The 19,927-nt window shown below is 34.9% G+C and overlaps 1 protein-coding gene across 3 annotated transcripts in view; it reads left to right on the forward strand.

Moving 5' to 3' along the window:
• LOC104147781 (prolactin receptor) overlaps positions 1-19,927 on the forward strand; it is a 148,394-nt gene that overhangs the window by 10,259 nt on the left and 118,208 nt on the right. Inside the window, exon 1 of one of the 3 annotated variants that reach the window (XM_009680619.2) lies at positions 17,089-17,193. The exons of the other annotated variants lie outside the window; for them this stretch is intronic. The gene's annotated coding sequence lies outside the window, so the exon portion shown is untranslated. Of the gene's footprint in view, positions 1-17,088; positions 17,194-19,927 lie in introns of those variants that run through there. 3 annotated transcript variants of the gene reach the window in all.

Genomic DNA, 19,927 nt, shown 5'->3' on the forward strand with positions numbered 1-19,927 from the left:
ATAAATAAATGAATAAACAGTCCTAAATGCTGTACTTCTGTGCGAAATTTCATTTCAAACCCTAACCAAAACTTATTCAGATTTTTCCAACCTCTGATGGTATATTCCTTATTTCTTCCTCCTTATTCAACTAGTTTTAATGTAATTTATATTGAAGGCCGTAGGTTTGTGTGTGTGGCCACTCAGAGAGTGTACCAACTTAAATTCTCTCTGCTATTTTCTTCTGTGCAAGACCTGTTTACCGTCCATCACGCTTTTTTCTGCTGCCCTTCTTTCTACATCACTTTATTTCTTCATTGAAGAAATATACTTCTATACTCTTTTAAACAGTGTATAAAACCCATATTATAATGGCCTCTCCTTACTCTGTGGTACATCTTTTGTATTAGAAGTTTTAAAGTTTTTAACCTCCTCGAGTGCTTTTTTTGCCCCCCTCCCCTTTTTTTTAATCAGTCTAGTCCTCACTTGCACTTATTCTGTGTTAGTGTTACTGAATTACAAATCATTTTCATTTTTTTGAGTTTCAGCTAACAGGACCATTGACCATGCTGTCGAGGTTTTGGAAATTTCAGTTTAAATATTGCAGTTGTCGTGGGAAAAAGCTGGGTAAGGTTTCTCTGACAGTACCGTTCTGAGCCATTTAAATATCAAATTACATTTAAATATCAAATTAAGATAGATAAGCCTATTTTGGCACTGAATCTTTCTGTTTGATTATTTGCAGTAATGTTTAATAGTGCTATTTGAAACATGGCACTGAGTATTACTTTAGATCTTGACAATGTCTTGACAAGTTACTGCTCAATCTATATGGATAGAATACCTCCACAAAAGTAAGAGAATGTGTTAGTTTAAGGGAAAGAGTTTTGTTCTAGCCTTATGAAATCTAGCAAGTATCATCAGTAGCTCTCTATCAAGCTGCTGATTTACACAGGCAAGAAGAAAATTGCACACTTTTATGTGTAAACATGTTTAGGTATAATTGTGTGATCGATGAGGTTAACCTAAGGCCCCGAAATATCATCCTTACCATAGGTGATTCTGTGCTGTCATTACTGAAGAGATACAGTGTAAAGCTTAAAGGTATGTGTATCACAAAGGAAATAACATTGGACCACGTTCTTTGCTAGCATGTAATTCTGTTGAGATAAACAGAATTTTGCTAGCAAACAGTTGGGATTACTGAATCTGCATTTATCACAGGGTTCTCATAGGCAACTGGTGGATGATAAACACTGTTTATTTGATTGCATAGTGTGGAACATGTGCCTGTTGTATTGCAGGCACTTTGACCGTCTGGAAATATTCCAGCACCTTCAAGCTATTAAGTATGTAAAGCAGTAAGATCAAATGATTAATAATCAGGTTCTGGACAGAGATTACACAACCATTATTGAAGCAATTCTCATAAAAGCAGTTTTTATGGGTCAGACTTTACAGAGTGAGAATGCCATTTTCCCTAAGAAAACAAGCGATGACTACTAAAATTTTATGGCCAAGGAATTGGAGGAAGAGAGTCAGATAAATTGGGGGTTTCTTGTTTGTTTTTTTAAATCACCATTTTGACTTGATTCACATGTATGAAGCTGTAGAACGAACAAATTAGTAGAATAACAAAATGGAAGAAGGCCTGGCCTTTTCATTCAGAATCTGTTCATAAGCAGCAAGATGAGAAGGTGCTTTGAAGTAGAAAAGAGAAGACAAGAAAGTGGGAGTTATATGCTCAGCTAGAGAATTTTGCTAATTTTGCTGTATTTTCTTGACCATTCCTTAACATTTCATTCATCTAAAAGTCTAGGAAAGGTTTTCATCACGAGTAATATTTGATGGAAAGATGACTTAAGTTTACCTTTTATATATGTCAGTCACATACACTTAAAGGCTTAACTTGGCTATGTTTTTCATGCCCCAGTAAGGCCTCTGTATATACCGTTCTATCTCCTGGCCAGAAAAGGTATATATAATTTGTTGTTGAAATGCAATGCAATCTAGAATTTAGGAGAGTATACTGTATCTTTTCTTCTGATTTTTGGCTAGACTACGGTGGGTTTTTTTTTTAGTTCGTTCGAAGATTTACTTTCAGTAAAATTGTAATACTGGAAATTTTCTACATACTTGTGAATGATTTTATTTCTGTTATTATTCAATTTTATTATTTTCTAATTTGGGGGGTATAGTATGAAATTCCAAAATTTTTCTATTTTGAGACCTATTAGTGAATTAATCCACTTTATGGTGGATTAATTTTATGCTCATTTTTTAAAGGAAAAATTTCAGATTCTAGTACAGAAAGTACTAGTTCTCATGAGCAAATGGCAGCTTGCTAAGTCATTAGGAACTAGTCTGATTCAACATAATGATTAATATACTGGATCTTAGTTGTGGTAGATGTGATCTTTTGATGGCTTTTATAGGCCAATTATATGTTTAAGTGGATTAGAAAATTGCATATTTTCATTTATAGTTACTGGCAGTAATTATTTATTGCCAAGCCGTGATTCAGAATTTCATTTATGCTAGGATTTAAACATAGGAGCTGATGACATTTGAGCAAATATATCAGTCGACGATTAAAAATCTAATTTCTAGTTTTAGGTATTCTTTGATTTGGGGATTTTTTATTTCCTAGTTTGGCATTTGACTCTAACATGTTTTATTTGCAGTAGCTCGTCAGTTAATATAACCTGAGGCTGATTCTCAGCCTGCTCTCCACAGCTGGGTTACATTTACTGTATCTCTTGCTAACTAAACTGTGCTGCTCTACCAGTCTTAATGTTGCCCAACCACCTTTTCTTTGGCCTTATCTTTAAGTTTCATCAAAATTGTTCTTTTTCTTTGCCCTTTGTGCTAGATATAGTGAATGCTAAGTTGTTCTTAATCCAGGTGTATCTTCTGGATGTTTGATATTAAAATGGCTTACACTTTTGAAAGTGGATCTGTTGTTACAGCCTTTTAAAGCAATATTCTGTATTTCTAAATTAGATTATAAGATGTTTTATTATAAGAAATTAAGTTATTAGAGAAATTACCAGTCTAGGTTCTCCCTTCCTGTCCCACTTACATTTCATCTATATTTCTCACTTGAATTTATCCCAGAGCAGTCTCAAAAAGATATATATATATATATATATATATATTTTTTTTTTAATATTGTACAGCCTTTAACGTATCATTGCCTCTTCTTATAATGCCAACTTGGTCATATGTAGCTTGAGTTTTTGAATTTCCTTTAAAAGGTTGTAGGCTAAGTGCCAAACTAAAAGTTGCTATGAATTGATATATTTTTTGTATTATTTATATATATATATATATTTTTACTTTTCCATCACATGAGTGAATTATCTGGTTTCTTCATGAATATGGGCTTTTTCAAACATAACACTAAATTTGGAAACAGAGGATATGATGATTAGGGCAAACGTGTATTTACATTGTTGTATTTTTGTTTTTGAAAGATATAGATACATTTTTAACTTCTTCAGAGGTTTTGATTATTTATATGTATAATTTGTCTTAAATATTTCAGAATAAAAGTAATAAAATCTATTTTCGTGTGTATGTGTAGATATATCTATATATATTTATACACATGTAAAAAAGCTTGTATGTCTCATGCATATACATATTATAATATTGCCCTTTGTATTATTACCCTTTCTATATGAGACTAACTCTTTCTATAAATCTGTTACCCTAGAGTTATGAGAAGTGTCACCAGCAGGCTACTTGAATGGCTTTTGCTTAATGTATGAGAAAAAGACACATCTGAAAAACTGAAAAAGGAATAGACATGATGTAACTTGCAATTACTTTTCTTGCCCTGGAAGAATGTCTTCACCTTATCTGCACTTTAAGAGTAGTCACTATCAAAGGAGGAAAGAGCAAGAGTTTTGGAGAGAGAAAAGCTATTTTGAATGGGCATAAAAGTCTATTTGTTTTTCTGGTTTGTCTTTTAAAAATACTATATTAATCTTAGGAAAGAAATATATTTTCTACTCTCTTTCAAATATTTTAACTCAATAAGTCAGTAAGCTGGTATGATAGGTGATTTAGGACTGTAATTTAAATAATTATACAAACGAGAAATAAAAATATGTGGAATTCAAGAAGATGATGCTAGAGAGGTAATGGTATAGCTACATTAATGGAGAGAACTGGATGGATTGAATTGAAATGCTTTTGGAATTCTGGTTTTGCAGTTTACTGAATTTTTTGCTTTTGGCTGTAGTTCAGAAATGTAAAAATTGAATGAAGAAAGGAAGCTCCATGTTCTTAACACTTCAGCTATTTTATACTTTTAATATGGTATTGATAGCACTCTTTTTTGTATTACTTGGTTAAACACTTTGGTCCTTTTTCTATACATATGGGTTTGGGCATATTGCTTCCATTTTTAACTCCGAGTATGGTCAGTGATAACCTAGGCTATGAAGGAAAAATGTATGTTGTTACATACATACCATGCTTCCTTGGTAAATAACTTTGAGCCATCCTTTCATAAAACTAGTGGAAAACAAAAGGAAAAACAAAACTCTGCAGATATTTTTTCCGTTTAAGTCAGAAACAAGTGTGAAGCATTTCATTTTTGAAAATAAGCTGTGAAATCATAAATTCTAAATTAGATATACATTTTGCATACTGTTTATGTGAGGAAAAGTAACCAAGTTCATATTACTTGATGCTGTCTGTTGATTTGTTTTTTACTGAAGATAGATGATTCTGAAAGTAAGAGAAGCCTTACCACAGGCGCAGCTATACAAAAATGAGCCTTTTTCCAACTTCCTAAGGAATAATATACCTGTAGGTTTCCCTCCTGTAATCTTAACAGGAAGAATTAGAACTTTTTGCACACTAAAAAAGTTTGTATCCCCCCCCCCCCCCCCCCCGCCAACCACCACCTATCTTCAGTCATTGGAAGTCAAATTTCCTTTTACCTGTAATTCCAGAACGTAGAGATAAATAGCCAGATACAGCAATATAAGTCAATATAAAGAATTTGATTAGCAGCAAGACAGGTTAAACAAGTGAACAGCAATATGCGATTCATCTTGCATAAATGTTTAGGTGTCTAAAATGCAAAATATCTGATTGTCTTCTCATTTAACTCCGCAGTGAGAAATAAGCATTTCTGGAACACAGTTAATCCAAGCTATTTTAAAACCAATACCTCCAGGAGAGGTCTTATTAAAATTAATTTTGGTAGCCTGATGAAGCAGAATTTAAATAATTAAGCATGATGGGGATGGGGGAAGGAGGTGATAGTCCAAAACACATTACAGTTTTACATCCATTAATGCTACTTAGAATATACCAGTGTTTGCGTAGTGAGGGCCACAGGTCTCTCAATTTCGAACTCTTCATTCATGGAAATTGCCAAGAATAACCCAGTTAGGGGAACAGTACCGTTAACAAAATGAGCAGAGTAGCGGCATGGTCATCTCAGTATTCATTAATGTTCTGCTCTCCAAACTGCCATAAGCATGCTAACGTGGACGCATCACTTCTCTGTTGTGTCTGCAGCTCTACCCCTTGCTCTTTACCTATATGAACAAGGTAGTTGATGATACTGATACTCTGTGGTCAGGTCCAAGTGGCCTGAAGTGCCAGTTTGTTTATGGAGCACTTGGTGGTCTTTGATGTGAGATGAGGTGCAAATTCTAGCTAGAATTAAGACTGGCTTTTTCTGACTGATATAATGCGTTAACAACTAGTTCTGGCTGTGTAAATAAAGCACAGACTGGTGAGAAGAATTATGGTGGTGCACTTTGACTCATCCCATTGTGGAAAACAGGAGAGCGTCACAGTGAAAGTTCCAGTGCCTGAAGTATTTGAGCTGAATTTTAAAGAGACGTCTCAGCGTATGGGCACTCTGGAGCAGCTACCTTGGAAGAATTACAAAACTGTGTGGAATATCATCTGAATGATTAACTGAATGTACCAGGGAGGAGTCAGTTCATAAACAATGAAAGCCCAAATAGGTGTGTGTAAAACCAACATTGATTTTGGTATGTAGGATGCATGTATAGTTTACTACTTATAACATAGTCTTTGGTCTAGATTTGACTCCTTCCCTTTGGTTCTGTAAGCCACTTCTTTCTTTTTTTGTTCTTAAAGTCTTTTTGAAATAATAATAGAACCAAAAAGGGAACAGAGAACAGTTATGTTATTAACCAATCCTCTCCATCAGTTTGAGTACAAATTATTGATTTGCTAATCATATCAGTAGTGTTCTCTAGATGATGCCAATGGCTCTTCAGTTATTAATTGGGCTAAAGCTTTGTGGCAGTTAATATTAGAACTGATTCGTATTAGTTCTAAGTCCTTAATTGCATTTAATTATAGATTTTTCTTATGAAACAAACAGCTGCTCCTTTTCCATCAACTCTGTCAGTGTGCCGTTTGAAAGGATTAAACTTCATGCATCTCTACAAAGTATTTTTACCTTGCCTTATCTTGGCTGTACTTTTTATCTTACTTTGCACCTGGCATAAGCTTTTCCAGAACTCTTTGTTGATCTGGTGAAGCTTTTCATCTAACCACGTTAATGACATTAGTCTTTTCATCACTCTTTGCAGCAACCCATTTGGCTTGCCCATATTGGCTCAAGGTAGTGGAAATTAATTGCAACATCTCAACCAAAACAACATGTATAATCTGCAAACAGCTTTCTTAAAAATGTTGCAACAAATGAGTTAAATGAAGTTGAGTGCAATCGAAACTCTTGCCATCAGTTGCTGAAAGATACAATCTCTCTGGCCAATATTTTGCAAGAATATTTGTCTGAAATATTCCACATAAGCTTTTGAGTGTTTTTGAAATTAACTATAAATATTGCCCCACGTTTAGGGAGCTTAGAAGGAACCTGGGGTGAGATAACAACAAGCTTTTCATGGAATTTTCATTTACCTCCTCTCTTTTATGGAGGAGGTATTGAAAACAGAACTGCAATTTTTTTGTTGCTCTTTGGCCACGAACATAGATGAGTTGTTCATATACCAAGTTATTGAACAAAGTTGTCTGGAAGCCTTTAATATCATAAGACTGCAAAGTAGAATTACTATGAAGTATGGTTAGGTGGATGTGCTTCAAGTCCCTGTGTCATTTCCCCAGAAGGCTGATGATGCTGATGTGTGGATCAGAGAAGGGAACTCTAGCTCTGCTAGCAAGTGAATCTTGAGATGCGGCAAAGGTTTTCTGCACCAACCAGAGAGACAAAATTTTGCATGTAATCACAAAATCTCTCAATATTTGCTGCCCCTTGAACTCAGGGTTGCTTAAGCTTATATTGTCCTTGAGACAGGAATAGGAGAAGCTGTGCGTCTTTATCTTTGCAGATGGTATGTTTTGCATAATTATGTCATGAAAGGAGAGCAAATAGTGCCAATCTGTGGGTGAATTACACAGAGATGGGTCATCATTAGACTTCCCAGTTTGTGATCAGGAAAGAAATTTGGCTAATATCCCTCAGAATGACATGGTTTAGCAAACATGAACAGTCTTGAAGGAGCCTGTGTCAAAATTTCCTTTCCCAAGGGAATAGGAGAAGCGCCAAGATGTGTTCTTGCAAGTCTTCAGGTGATAGGACAAATTATTGAATCCTCTTTGCAGCAACTAGGAATGCCTAATATGCTGTTTTATACTCTTAATGAAGAAGCGATCTGTGTGAGCAGCTTGTTCCTTCTTATCCTTTGGGATTTTCCATTAATGTGTCCTCTTCTGTTTCATTATCCACCCCTTCTTGAAAATCTCATTCTTTTTTAGTCAGTTCTAATTCCAGCAAAATGATCCCCATCAATCACAGTTTTCTATACTTCTGGATCTGCTGATGACAGGGAAGCCACCTCTTTGCTTTCTTCTACAAGTGCAGTTTTGTTTGTTGGCTTAGACATTCCTGCAAACCTTTGCAAGACTCAGGTCATCTGCAAATTGAACTTCTTCACTTCTTGCTGTTAAAGGAGTAAGAATTAAAAATGTGAAAAGGACCTCTACTGAGGCAGTACATTGTGTGTATTTCACATACTAAAATTAATGTACTAAGCGGGAGGTATTCTGACTCCTGAATGGGAAGTTACTTTCCCTTAGAAGCATAGCGCTTCTATCCACAAAAAGCTTCTTGCAGTTAGGAAGATGATTTTGCAGTCAAGAAGACATTGAACGGGGAGGGCAGGATTGGGAGTCAGGCTCCCATGACAGGAAACAACAAGGGAGCTAAAGAGTCGGTTTATTTTAGAGACCACCACCTGTGACAGAAGCTGGAGGAAAGGAGAGGGCTGGAGATTTGTAGACAGATCAAAAGGATTTAGACAATAAGAGAAGTGGAAAAACACAGGAAATGGAATAAGAGACAGACTCGTATTAGTTGTGAAGGTAGAAACAGCAATCTAGGCAAAAACACCATGAAAATAATGTATTTCCTTATGATATCTATTGCAGTTAACTTATGGGAGTGATAAGATTTGTTTTTTAAGTGTTATCCTTGAGACAGGAGTGAGTCAAATTAAACACCTGTAAGACTTTACTTTCTCCACACCTTGAGAGTATTATCATTTGTCATTTTGTTGTATACCTTATCACTGTGTGTACCACCTTTAGACCCACCCAACTCCTTTTTCTTAAAGGGGGAGTTAGTAACTGACCAGTTGTAAATATCTTCTTCCTAGATCTGTTTATGGTCGTCTTAGGAAGATGTGATCTGCTTTTATCTAATAACGTTCAGAAGACTGAAGTTAAAAATAAATGCACTGTAGGAGGATTTATTAGCTCCAGTCTTTCTGATCTATGGCTAATTGAATTTTACAGTCAAAAACAACAGCAAGATTATGAAAAATCCAGTTGTACACTCTCAGCAAAATAGAAGAAAGCTGTTTCTTTAGTGTTATTTTAATTTTCACTCACATGAACATACATTTTATTAGGAGGTTTTGTTATGTCATTAAGATCATTGCACTGTAGTCTGTTAATGAAAACGTCGATTTTTTTAATAATCTGAAAGGGAAATAAGAACATAAAAATTATGAACGTAGAAGGCAGTAATAAACAGGAAAACAGAAATGTACAAAAAATCTAGATAAGAAGATACTGGAACATTGGTTATTAGAGGGAAGTGATTGGCTAGTGAATCGCAACAGCTGTTATTGCATATTGAAAATGGGAAGTTTATAGAGTGGTGTGCAGTTAACAGGTTGGTTTGGCAGAGTCTGAGAATTCTGGAAAATGAGCGGGACGTATATAATGTATAGGAATATAATGTAATGTAATATAATGAATATAATGTAATTCTTTTAAGCCATTTTTCAGTCGTGGTGATACTGGTTATTCTCATTATAACAAATATGAAAGCTTCTGACCAGCAAACTCATTTAACGATTATCAAATAATTATCAAGCTATTAGTTATTCACATTCCTAGAATTGAAGGAAGTATGAGGAAAAAAAACACTTTTCTGAATAATAAAATATATTCTTTTATTTCTTCCTCTCATCGTTGATCACTTTGGCAATGATTTGTCTAATGATTCTTTGAGTATATTCAGGTGCTGCATCTGGCAAAGCAAGTTGGTTGATACCTATGACAGTGTATTACTGTGCTTTTCTGATAACGACCTCCTCAGTCAAAATATTGGATACTGCTTAACTAATAATCTCAGGATAAAACTATTTGTCTTTTAAGTTAACAGCACTAAAAATATTATAAGGATAAATTTTCTCACATAAATTTTCTCTGTTTAACTGCACTATTAATTCTCAAAAGGAAAAAAAATGCAACAAGATATTAAGTACTGTAGAAACTCTCATTTCTTACTAAGACATTTTAATAGATTTGCTGCATTGTTTTGAGGCATGCTTAATGTACAAAGACTGTTTTGTTTTAAATCTGTTTAATTATTGTATTCAGTTAGCAGGGTTTTCTAAAGTGATGAATTCTATACAAACAGGAGATAGTTATTTGATCTCACACTTTACAGACTAAATGAGACTTCATGTAGACTTTATTTCTAGATTTTCATCTATCAGGATGCTGAAATAGTTTGCAAATTATAAATGGCACATCCCCTCACTGAAGAGTGTGAGACTATGACAGCACTATTTTTAGAAGACTTATTTTATTGGGAGAAAGATGAGATCAAAAGATGACAACGGAGGTTCAGGTTTCCATGTAGACATGCTGGCCTTATCTTAAACTTTTGATTCATTCTTTCAATGAAAATAAACAGATTATATAACATCCTTGTAACTATACAGTCCAAAAAAATATTATATGGGAAAAGTATAAACAAGGAATATAGAGACTGACAGGTAGTTGACTATGAATTACTTCTGTAAAACAATTAAGATTAGTGGAAATTACTTTCATATCTTGTCTTTGTAGTAATGAAGGATAATTATGATACAGAAATTGAAGTTGGAGCTGCAGTGTTTGAAAACTTGTATGGTATACTTGAAGATGCTGGCAATTTGGGCTTTTTCATTTTGCTGTTAGACTTGCGGTAATTATCTGAAAACGCTTGACAAGACATCATTAAGTATGACAATAAGGAAAATCTGTCAGCACCACGTTGAAAGTATAATCTGTAATGATGAAAGCTACATCCTTTCTAAGGAATGGAAATTTTTCTTTCTGATTTTAGTGCTTGTATCACTCCTCTCTTTGTAATATGTGTTTAGCTCTCTGTTCAGGCGTTGCAAGCTGAAAGAATCAGTTTAGTTTTAAAACAGGAAATGTGAAGTCCTGCTCCTGCCCTAGCTGCTGACTCTTTGTGTGACATGATGTAAGTTGCTTAATCATTTTATCTTTTTTTTCTTTGTAAATGATAAAAAAATTACTATCTTCTGCGCTTGTATGTATACTCAGTGTTTAGATTCACTTGAACAAAGATGTTTTAGGTTAAATTCCCTATTAGTCATGATGAAAATTATATCTTATTTTAAAACTGTAGTTAATTTAATAAAGTAGTTTTGAAAAAAATTACAAAATGAAGCATCACTTCACTACTCTTTCAGATAAAACTATTTATTATTAGTTTTGTCATACTTTCACAAATAATTTCAGCTCACTTAAGTGAGACTGCTTATTATTGCTTACTCACTTTTCTTACACTATTGGTTAATGGTTTTACAATGTTTTAAACATTTAATATATATACCTGTTTGATGAGTAAACGCTGGTACTGGCTGAAGTCTTACAATCTTGTGTGCTTGATGGTGTTTTAAATCATTTAATTCTTTTTGGAGCTCTTGACTTATGACTTCAGCGTTTAAGTCCCAGTTATTTGGGAGGCATGCTTTTCGTTAGTGGACCCTGTCAAAGAAGCGATCTCATGGGGGGGAAAAAAAACCCAATGATTTTTGGCATATAAGATACAGAGCGTATAGGGAAACATCAAATGGAGAGATCTTAGGAGAGAAAAAAAGAGTAATTCTCTGTGTGAATCATCCTTATAGGACGTATATTACTATCTTATATGCTAGAAAAGCCATTCACTCCAGGTCCTGACTGTAATGCAGTGGCAGTTGTGATCAACATGTTATTTTATTTGTAACTTGTTGTTTAGCATTGTTACATTAATATATTTTAATGTCATTAGTATCTTCATTCTTAAGGGAATATGATTATAACAACTTAGGGAATCAGGGTTCTTTTAGACTGGGCATAAACATAAATGGCCATGGAAGAATCTTGTCTTTAAACATGAACTAGCCCTGAGAATGTTTATGCTTCTTCCAGTTAATTAGTATCTTTTCTTCTTTGTTATTCCTCCGTCTGTTACAGAAAGCCTTATATCTATTTAATTGTGCTTTTGCTTTTGCCTTGCTTAAGGTATGCTAGCCTGAAAAAAGAGTAAACCTGAAGTCTTTATTGTTTACTCGTTAGTTGTTATTCTTTTGTGGAGAATTTAAAAATTAGATTAGTCAGTTTAGTCATTATCCTTTTTAAGCATTTGTAGTTAATTTTTTTCTGTGTTTTTCAGCTGATGTTTTTTAAGGTAATTATGAAAACTAAGTGTCTTTCCTAACTATAGTTTTTCATCTGTTGAAGATGTAAAACACACAATGCAAGTAAATTGGTGTTAGCAGTTGTCATCTGTTTCAGAATTTCAAATTAATAACTCTGGGGCTTTCCCACAGATCTCTTTTTGTATAATAACATTAGCTTTCTGAGTGGATGTAATGTTATTTCTTATAAAAGTGTCACTCCTAGATCAGTCTCATGAACTTTCTGCCCTGCTTGTGCATCATCGAGGTTTAAAATGGCTACTTAGTGCTATATGCTTATGTATTAACATTATTGAAAAAACTGTATAAAATTTTTCATACTACTGATTTAATGGAACAGCGATAATCCAAGTTGCTCATTGTTTTTACAGACTGAACATTCTTTTAAGCAATATTTTAGACAGCCTGTCCCTTTTCAAAAGACACTTAGATATTTTGTCTTCAGTTGTCTTCAGTCATACATATGCAACGTGAATTTTGTATGGTTCAATCACCAGTATGAATAGAAGCTTTCTCAGAACTGAAATGAGCAAATATGTACTTTGTTAATGATTTCGCACAAGCAATATTTCATTCAAAATAAGTTTTCACAAGTTTACAGAAAGTCTGAATTAAGCCATTAAAGTTTTTTTTCTCACTAAGGAAACATTAACAGACCAAAGCATAAACGATATTCACCAAATGCTATTATTTTGAATAACTGTGATTATTTTATTAGGCATAATATACCCTGCTCATCACTGTACTGTCTTAGTATCTTACAAAATTGATATTCTCTCTCTTACTGCGTTCTTTCAAAGGCCCAACTTTTAAATATTATTTGTTTATTTAATATGTCAGATAATAAGTCTCAGATATTATTCTGATAATAAGTTTTACATTTTCTTCTGAAAGCAGTGGAATTCATAGTTTTTCTGAGTTACCAAGGCAAAATTGATAAATATTGCCCAGCCAGTTGGAAAGCACAGTCCATTGCATGTTTTTTTGTCTTTTTTTTTTTTTTTAACAACTTCCTTTAAATTTTCAGCTTCATTGCTCTGTTGGAAGGTTACTGTCATGGGAGCTTGTGTTCGTAGTTACGCTAAGCTGATCTTTTATGTAATGCAAGCTTGCACACTTGAGATCTTTGAAAGGAAAAACTGGAAACTTAAATGTAACTACATTCAATAGGAAAGCAATTAGGTAAGTGGAGTGATGCATTCTTGGTGACCTGTGTTGCTAAGAAACAAACGGATGTATTTGCAATAGATTAAATCCTTCTCTTTTAAGTGTTTTTACCACAAGGTACCAAAACGTTGCAACGCCTTATTCGCCTTATTCGGGCTTGGGCATCTCAAAACCCATGAACGATGAGGTCAAGCTATTATCTGCTTCTTTACTTACCACTGTCTTGTCCTATTTAAGCTAAAATTACTCAGATATCTCTCCTTGAATACCTTGCATGGAGTTCCAGTTCAACACAGAAGAAAACAAAACTCTTCCTATTCCTCTGCACCTACTTGTGTCTCCTGTTTCTTTTCTTCATCCCGGTAGAGAATGCTGCCACTGCGTCTATCACACCGGAGTGTAGCCTGGATGTCATCTTCAGCCATTTATAATTCCACAGGCACTAATACTGGATTTGCTCACTACAAGCTGGATTAGAAGGCATATGGTCATCTAGTGCGTTTCTGTAAAATTAGCCAGTGTGCACAAGAAAAAGAAATTGCAACAGTTTTATGTTTTTATGCTAATTATGGAAGGCCAGGGGCATCTGGTCAGACAAAGCCTGCCAATATAAAGTTACCCTGTCAGCATTTCTGAACAAATTTAAACCAACAAAGTCATTTTGTATAGGATCTGTTCTTATGCATTGTGATGCTGCATAATTTTTGATTTAGTCCGATGACCTATCTGGCTAGATTTACCACCTCATTTTTTTGCCTGTACTTTCTGAAGAACAGATGGTGAAGAACACCATCTCACCTCTGTGTCCACCTTTACACAAGTTCCTAGGCTTTTCACTTTAAGCCTCCCACTGCTCCTTCCCTTCTTCCTTCCCTCTCTTTCTATCAAAAGTCTAACTCCTGCCCCTTGACCCATCATTCAGCCATGATGCCAGCCTTTACCATCCACTTGTTCAGTTTTCAAATGCTAATTTTTGGGCTTTCTCTCATGTTATTTCCCCACTTGATAGGAACTTCTGCAAACATTCAGTAATCCCCTTATATCCCATGGCTTCTTACTATCACTTTTGCTCTGCTTGCTACACAAAAATTCATAGTGGTTAGATCAAGGCTGTGCTGAGATTGCTGCCCTTAATACTGATTGTTGTCTTCTTTCCCAGTTCCCCACCTGTCTATATCCATTGGTGGTCTTTCACCTTAGATTTGCAATTGATTTAATTGAAACTAGAATTTAGTCCCAGTATTCTAAACAGTCAGAGCAACACATGCACCCAGAGAAGATACGAAATGTATAAAGTCTGTTGAAATGGGTAGATAATAAATTGCAGCTTGCAACGTCTCAGGCTTATGATGAGTTAGTGTTGTGTAGCTGTGGCTCATCACACAAACAGCTTTATAGATTAGCTGTCACACAATCTCAGCTACTATGTGGTTGACCCTCACTGCAAGCTTGTCCTGAAATACTTTGTGGTCAAATGTCGTAGGTTCAGTAGCTCAACTGATTTACACTAGCAGTGTTCCTCCTCTTCAAAATAAGGAATCTTGTGAAATCTTAATATTCAAGGTTAGTTCAGATTTCTTAGCTTGTTTCACTAGAGATGCCTGTGCTGACCAATTATAACTCAGAGCCCTAATTTAGACATGTGGCTTATGAAACAATGGAGGATTTCTGCCTTCTAATTCTGCAAATCATGAGTTACTGGTTTTAATTTTTGTTTTGTCTCTTAGTAACTCAGTTTAAATACTGTTAGACTCATTCTATTCTGGGGCTTCTGGAATGGAACTGGATACCATAGTCCCACTATTTCTGTTATTTCCAATGGCTGCAAGAGGCTAGGTTTCATTTTAGTTCCAAGTTCTGAAGAAGTTGGTTGATGCTGGCATTCACAAAGGTAAGATACTGCTTTTTTGATTGTCGACTGCAAGATCATGATACCCCCCAGACTCTAGCGTCAGAAGGGGTTGGATGGTTTTGCCACACCTGGTCTCACCTTCTTGGTTATGTGTATATTAGTAAATTAAACAGTGCTGGGGAATGCTGCTGTGTCACTGCAGCTCAGTTGCCTGTGCTATTTCATTATTCGTACAGGGGAGCAGATGTTTTGTCAAGCACATTGCTAAACAGTTACGATATTTGGCAGTTTGAACGGGCTGCTGGTCATTCCCAGTTGGTAGTTTGCTTGCAGACAATATGTTTTGGAAGATAAGAGAGTTTAATAATATGCATCTGTACTGTTCCATGGTAGTTAGCCTGAGTGCCAGAGCGTGGTACAGGACACAATTTATGAGTGTAGCTGTAGCCTCTGAGTGCCGAGTTTTATATGTCTTCCTAAGCTCAGAACTCAGTTGGAGAAAGGTTTTAGGTGTTGTTGCGTTTCACAGAGACAAAGTATTTCTAATTAGCTGATCACTGGTACCTTGCATGTTTGATTCCTGGGCCAGTCTGCTCCATTTCTACAAAATTCAACAATATATGCATCTTTAAAATTGCCAGTGTTATAGGCGACTATATTTTGACTCATTTAGAACATTTCTTTTCCCAAATAATCACTTACAGATTATAATGCTGTGATCATCTAATCATCTCTGCTGTGTAGTAGGGGCCATAGAGTTTCCATGCATTTATTGTTCTTTAAAGTAGCAAGTATCATCTCATAAATCATCCAAAATTCTTGGAATATTCCACACAACCCTTCATCAGTTATTTTGATGACTAATTGCCCATAATGTTAACATTCTGTGCTTTATTTCTAGTCTGAATTTTTCTGCCTTCATCCTCTAATACTTTTGATTTTGAAAGCTCCGTCTGTTGCCAAGTACCTATTTCTCATAGCATTGCCAAGAAGGTTATCAGCAGCTGTATGCATATATACCTAGCAGTTTCAACTTATCCCTGAAATTTCCAGGAAATATTTAAATCTGGTTGAATTACAGAGCCGTGGGTAAGAGCGCTGGGAAAATTTGGAATTCATTAAGCAAAATGTTACATTTCTGTTACAAAACACGTTAGTAAAGATTAATGTGTCTTGTAATTAATAAGCACACTGTGCGCGCTTAGAGATCAGATAACCTCTCTATTTCAGTGGTAATAAAACAACAGAAAGTCCCTTTACCTAATGCATTGGCCCCTTCAGTAGAGAAAGCCTATAAATGATTTTGATCCCAAATCCTAATATTGATATTGTTAGATGACAATGCTTCTGTTAGCTGTTTTGGTTAAGATATGAGGTGAGTTTTAAAAAATTTGGTATGCTTTGCATGGTCTTGCATGATTCTCAACTTCAAAAGTAGTTCACTGATTATAATGCATGTCAGTCGCTTTTTGAAAGAACCTTTCATTTTCTCTAATATTCTCTGCCTGTTTGCTTTGTCATCACTTATAGTTCAACTTTCAAGTTTGTTACTGCATTTGTAAATACATTTCATATTTATGCCTGTCTTACTATGTCACAAGTTGATGATTAATTCTTACTTGCATATCAGCTGCAAATGACATGCCTTGAATAAAAAATACCCTTAGACTCTGTGCTCACCGAAACAAGAATTGTCATGGCTCCTGTTTCAGAAGTATCCAGCCCATATGGGGGATATCTTTGTAAGTAAAAATAGCAAATATCAAAGGGCTTTGAATGAACTTAAGAAATGGAATATATGGGAGATTTTCACTGATTTTATTTTTAACCTGCAGTGACTTGTAGAAAATAACATTGAATAATAGATTTTTGGCTGGGCCATACCCTAAACCTGGCCATCACATGTGGCCCTGGATGCTGTGGCAACTGCCGTTGTGTTGTCAAGGAAACAGCCTTGTGCTCAGTAGGCAAAACCAATGAGGATTAAGCACAGCTATATTATAGCTAAGCCTCTGTGACCTTATCAAGGAGCAACAAGATCCGTCTGTTCTTCACAGTGCAGGTGTCCCTCGGGAGTGAGGGAGATGTGCACAGACAAAAACATACATACGTTGTCAGACCTGGATTATTCAAACAAGTGAATGCATTTCGCAGTTAGATGGATTAAAAGACTCCATTTGTGTAAGTAAAATGTTGATGTAAAATAACATTCAATATTTGAAAAAGAAAAGTAATACGACCTGCTTTTTTTTTAGCTATGAAACAATATGAGATAATTGAAGTATAGTGAACTTTGGAAATATTTCTGATACAGCTTTGTTATAGCTATAGCTATTCAGGATAAAGTTCAGATAAGAGTGTACCGCTCTGTAAAAAATGATATTAATTTCCCAGTGATGAGAAATAATGTTGATGCAGCGCTGAGATGCAGAATAGTTGTCAACAGTTTCAAGCACAATATTCTTCTTCATTACTAAGAGTTAATTAATGCATATGTCACTGAAATCAACTGACATCCTGACATGCACATGTTACTTCATCCCAGTATTTTAAATCTAAAAGAATCAAAATACAAACAGAACTGAGAATTAGTAACGGGAGAAAATTGCTTAGTAGTTTTTTTCCTCAGTGGGGAAGGCAATTTAAGGAGAAAAGGTTGTTTAAATTGCTGTCAGAAGTTAATTGTTTTTGGTTAAACTTTAAAATATTTTTCTTTTTTGTTTCTAAAGCAAAATAGATTGTTCCACTGTAGTTGAAGTTTCATAATAAGAACAATGAATGAACTACTGTATTTTATATGCTTTGGCAGAATCTCTGGAGTTTATTATGCTTTTCTTTTTTACGTTAAGTCACATAACACCAAAGGTGATTAAGTGTCTTTTTGTAATAACCCTGTGTTTTAAATAGGGCTAGCTCATAGCTCAGCTGGATATATTCATGATAACCATCTTACTCTTCTTCTTTCAGTATCTCTTGTGCTGTTACATTCCTGTCTTTTCAACAATGGCAATGTTAATTTATCTGCAGATAATGACAGGTGAACCTTTTTCAATAGTGGTACCATCTTGATAACTGCCTTGCGACTTGTATAGAGAAGGGAGAGGTTGAAGCGCACTGTGAAATAAGATACAACTGATTATCATAGTGATTGTGCTTCTAGGGTTATTTTATGATTTATTTTCTTTCTTGTTACCTTTTGTCCTACAAGGGGTTCAATCCAGACCTGCCCAAGCCAGTGGATTTTGGATGTTTTTGATGTTTATTTTCTTGCATTTCCGTTATTTTTCAGTGAATGTAAGTCTGTCCCCATTTCTTTCTGTTTTGAAATAATGTTTTTTTTCTTTCCAGAACTGCTTTTTCTTACCATTGCCTTTATGTTACAGAAAGATTCTAGGCATAAGATGCTTCCAATTCAAGTTAGAGGTTCAGAAATTTTGCTGCATGTTTAAGGCCATTATAGAAAACTTGAAATTGATTTTCTTTCATTACTTCATTTGTAAGGTAGTTGTCACTGTCCTGATAAGATTTCATTTCAGAACATCAGGAGAAGAAATGAAGCAAAGAGAACAGGAAAGACTTGGCTGTTTCTGTGAGCTGAATATGACGTCAATCTTCTTAACCATATAAAATGTACAATAGGAAAGTAGGAGATGAGAGTGTACTGATGCTAAACCTTCGATTATGTTAGAATACATGCAACAGCTTCAAAAACGGTGGATTAAGTCCTTTGAGAAAAGTCCCTTATGGTCTAAATACATTTAGAAAAACATTCCTGAACATTCAAAATAAAAGGATCAGGGAATGTGTTGTGCTTCCCAAAAAATTATTCCCATTTCTTCTTTCCATATTCAATTTTTATTTTAAATTGTCAGGGGGGTTTATCCTACTTCTAATATCACTCCCATATTATCACATGATTGTACCTTCTTATACTTCTGTTCCTGATATGCTCAATATTTATTTTGGATACTTTTCCAACTTTATTGTCAGCTTCTTGACTTTTTTCCTTTCTTCACATTTTTTCCTTTTTCTTATGTAGCTTTATAGTGCTGTAAAATTGGAGTATAGTTTATCAAATTAGAATACTTGCATTTTTTATTACACAGTTGCACACATGTTCGATATTCACATCAGAAATGCCATAAAAGTGAGGCTGTGGAAGACCTTGAGTGTTTCGGCTGCCGTTTCCAAACGGCCAGAGACCTATAGTTTCAATAGCAATCAGTAAGGTAGTATAATATGTGCAAGATAAATTAACTTATTCCTGTGTTCTCTTCTAAGTTTTTGCACATAAATTACATCCCCATAGTTTATGGTGAATTAATTCCGTTGCTGTTATGAGACTGTGCATTTATAGGAATCTTGCACTGCATTGTAATGTTTTGAATTTGGTGCACTGCTCATAGAAATAGGTATACAAATCTGTACTCCGGATGCCTTTTTTTCTCTTTTTTTCTTTTTTAGCTCTCCAACTTAGCTTTAGACTTCTGATCTGATTTACACATCTCAGGAGGGTAGTCAGAAATCGTTCTCTGAAAAGTTTGTGATGAGTGAAACATTCAAACTTAGGCAGAATTTTTCAGGTTATGAACTCTGGAATTTTTGGTGGGTGTATTAATCAACATATGCAGTTTTTTAGCAATATGCTGTCACCAATGAATTTTAAGTCAAAGACTGTCAGCCGCAGTAGCCATCCATGTGCAAAATGTCTAAAGACATCTTTATATCACTGCAATAGTGGATAGCAATACATAATCCTAACAGATGTCAAGAGTACTAGTCTGACAGCTAGCCAGAAATACTTCAAGATTTTTGCAAATTGCTTACCCTGTTGTCCTGAAATTGATATTTGTTATGTAGAAAATTATGCAAACTGTTCACATCAATATTTTTCATATTCCTCTGCATACTTAAC

The sequence above is a fragment of the Struthio camelus genome, chromosome Z, assembly GCF_040807025.1.
Source record: "Struthio camelus isolate bStrCam1 chromosome Z, bStrCam1.hap1, whole genome shotgun sequence".
Taxonomy (NCBI): Eukaryota; Metazoa; Chordata; class Aves; order Struthioniformes; family Struthionidae; genus Struthio; species Struthio camelus.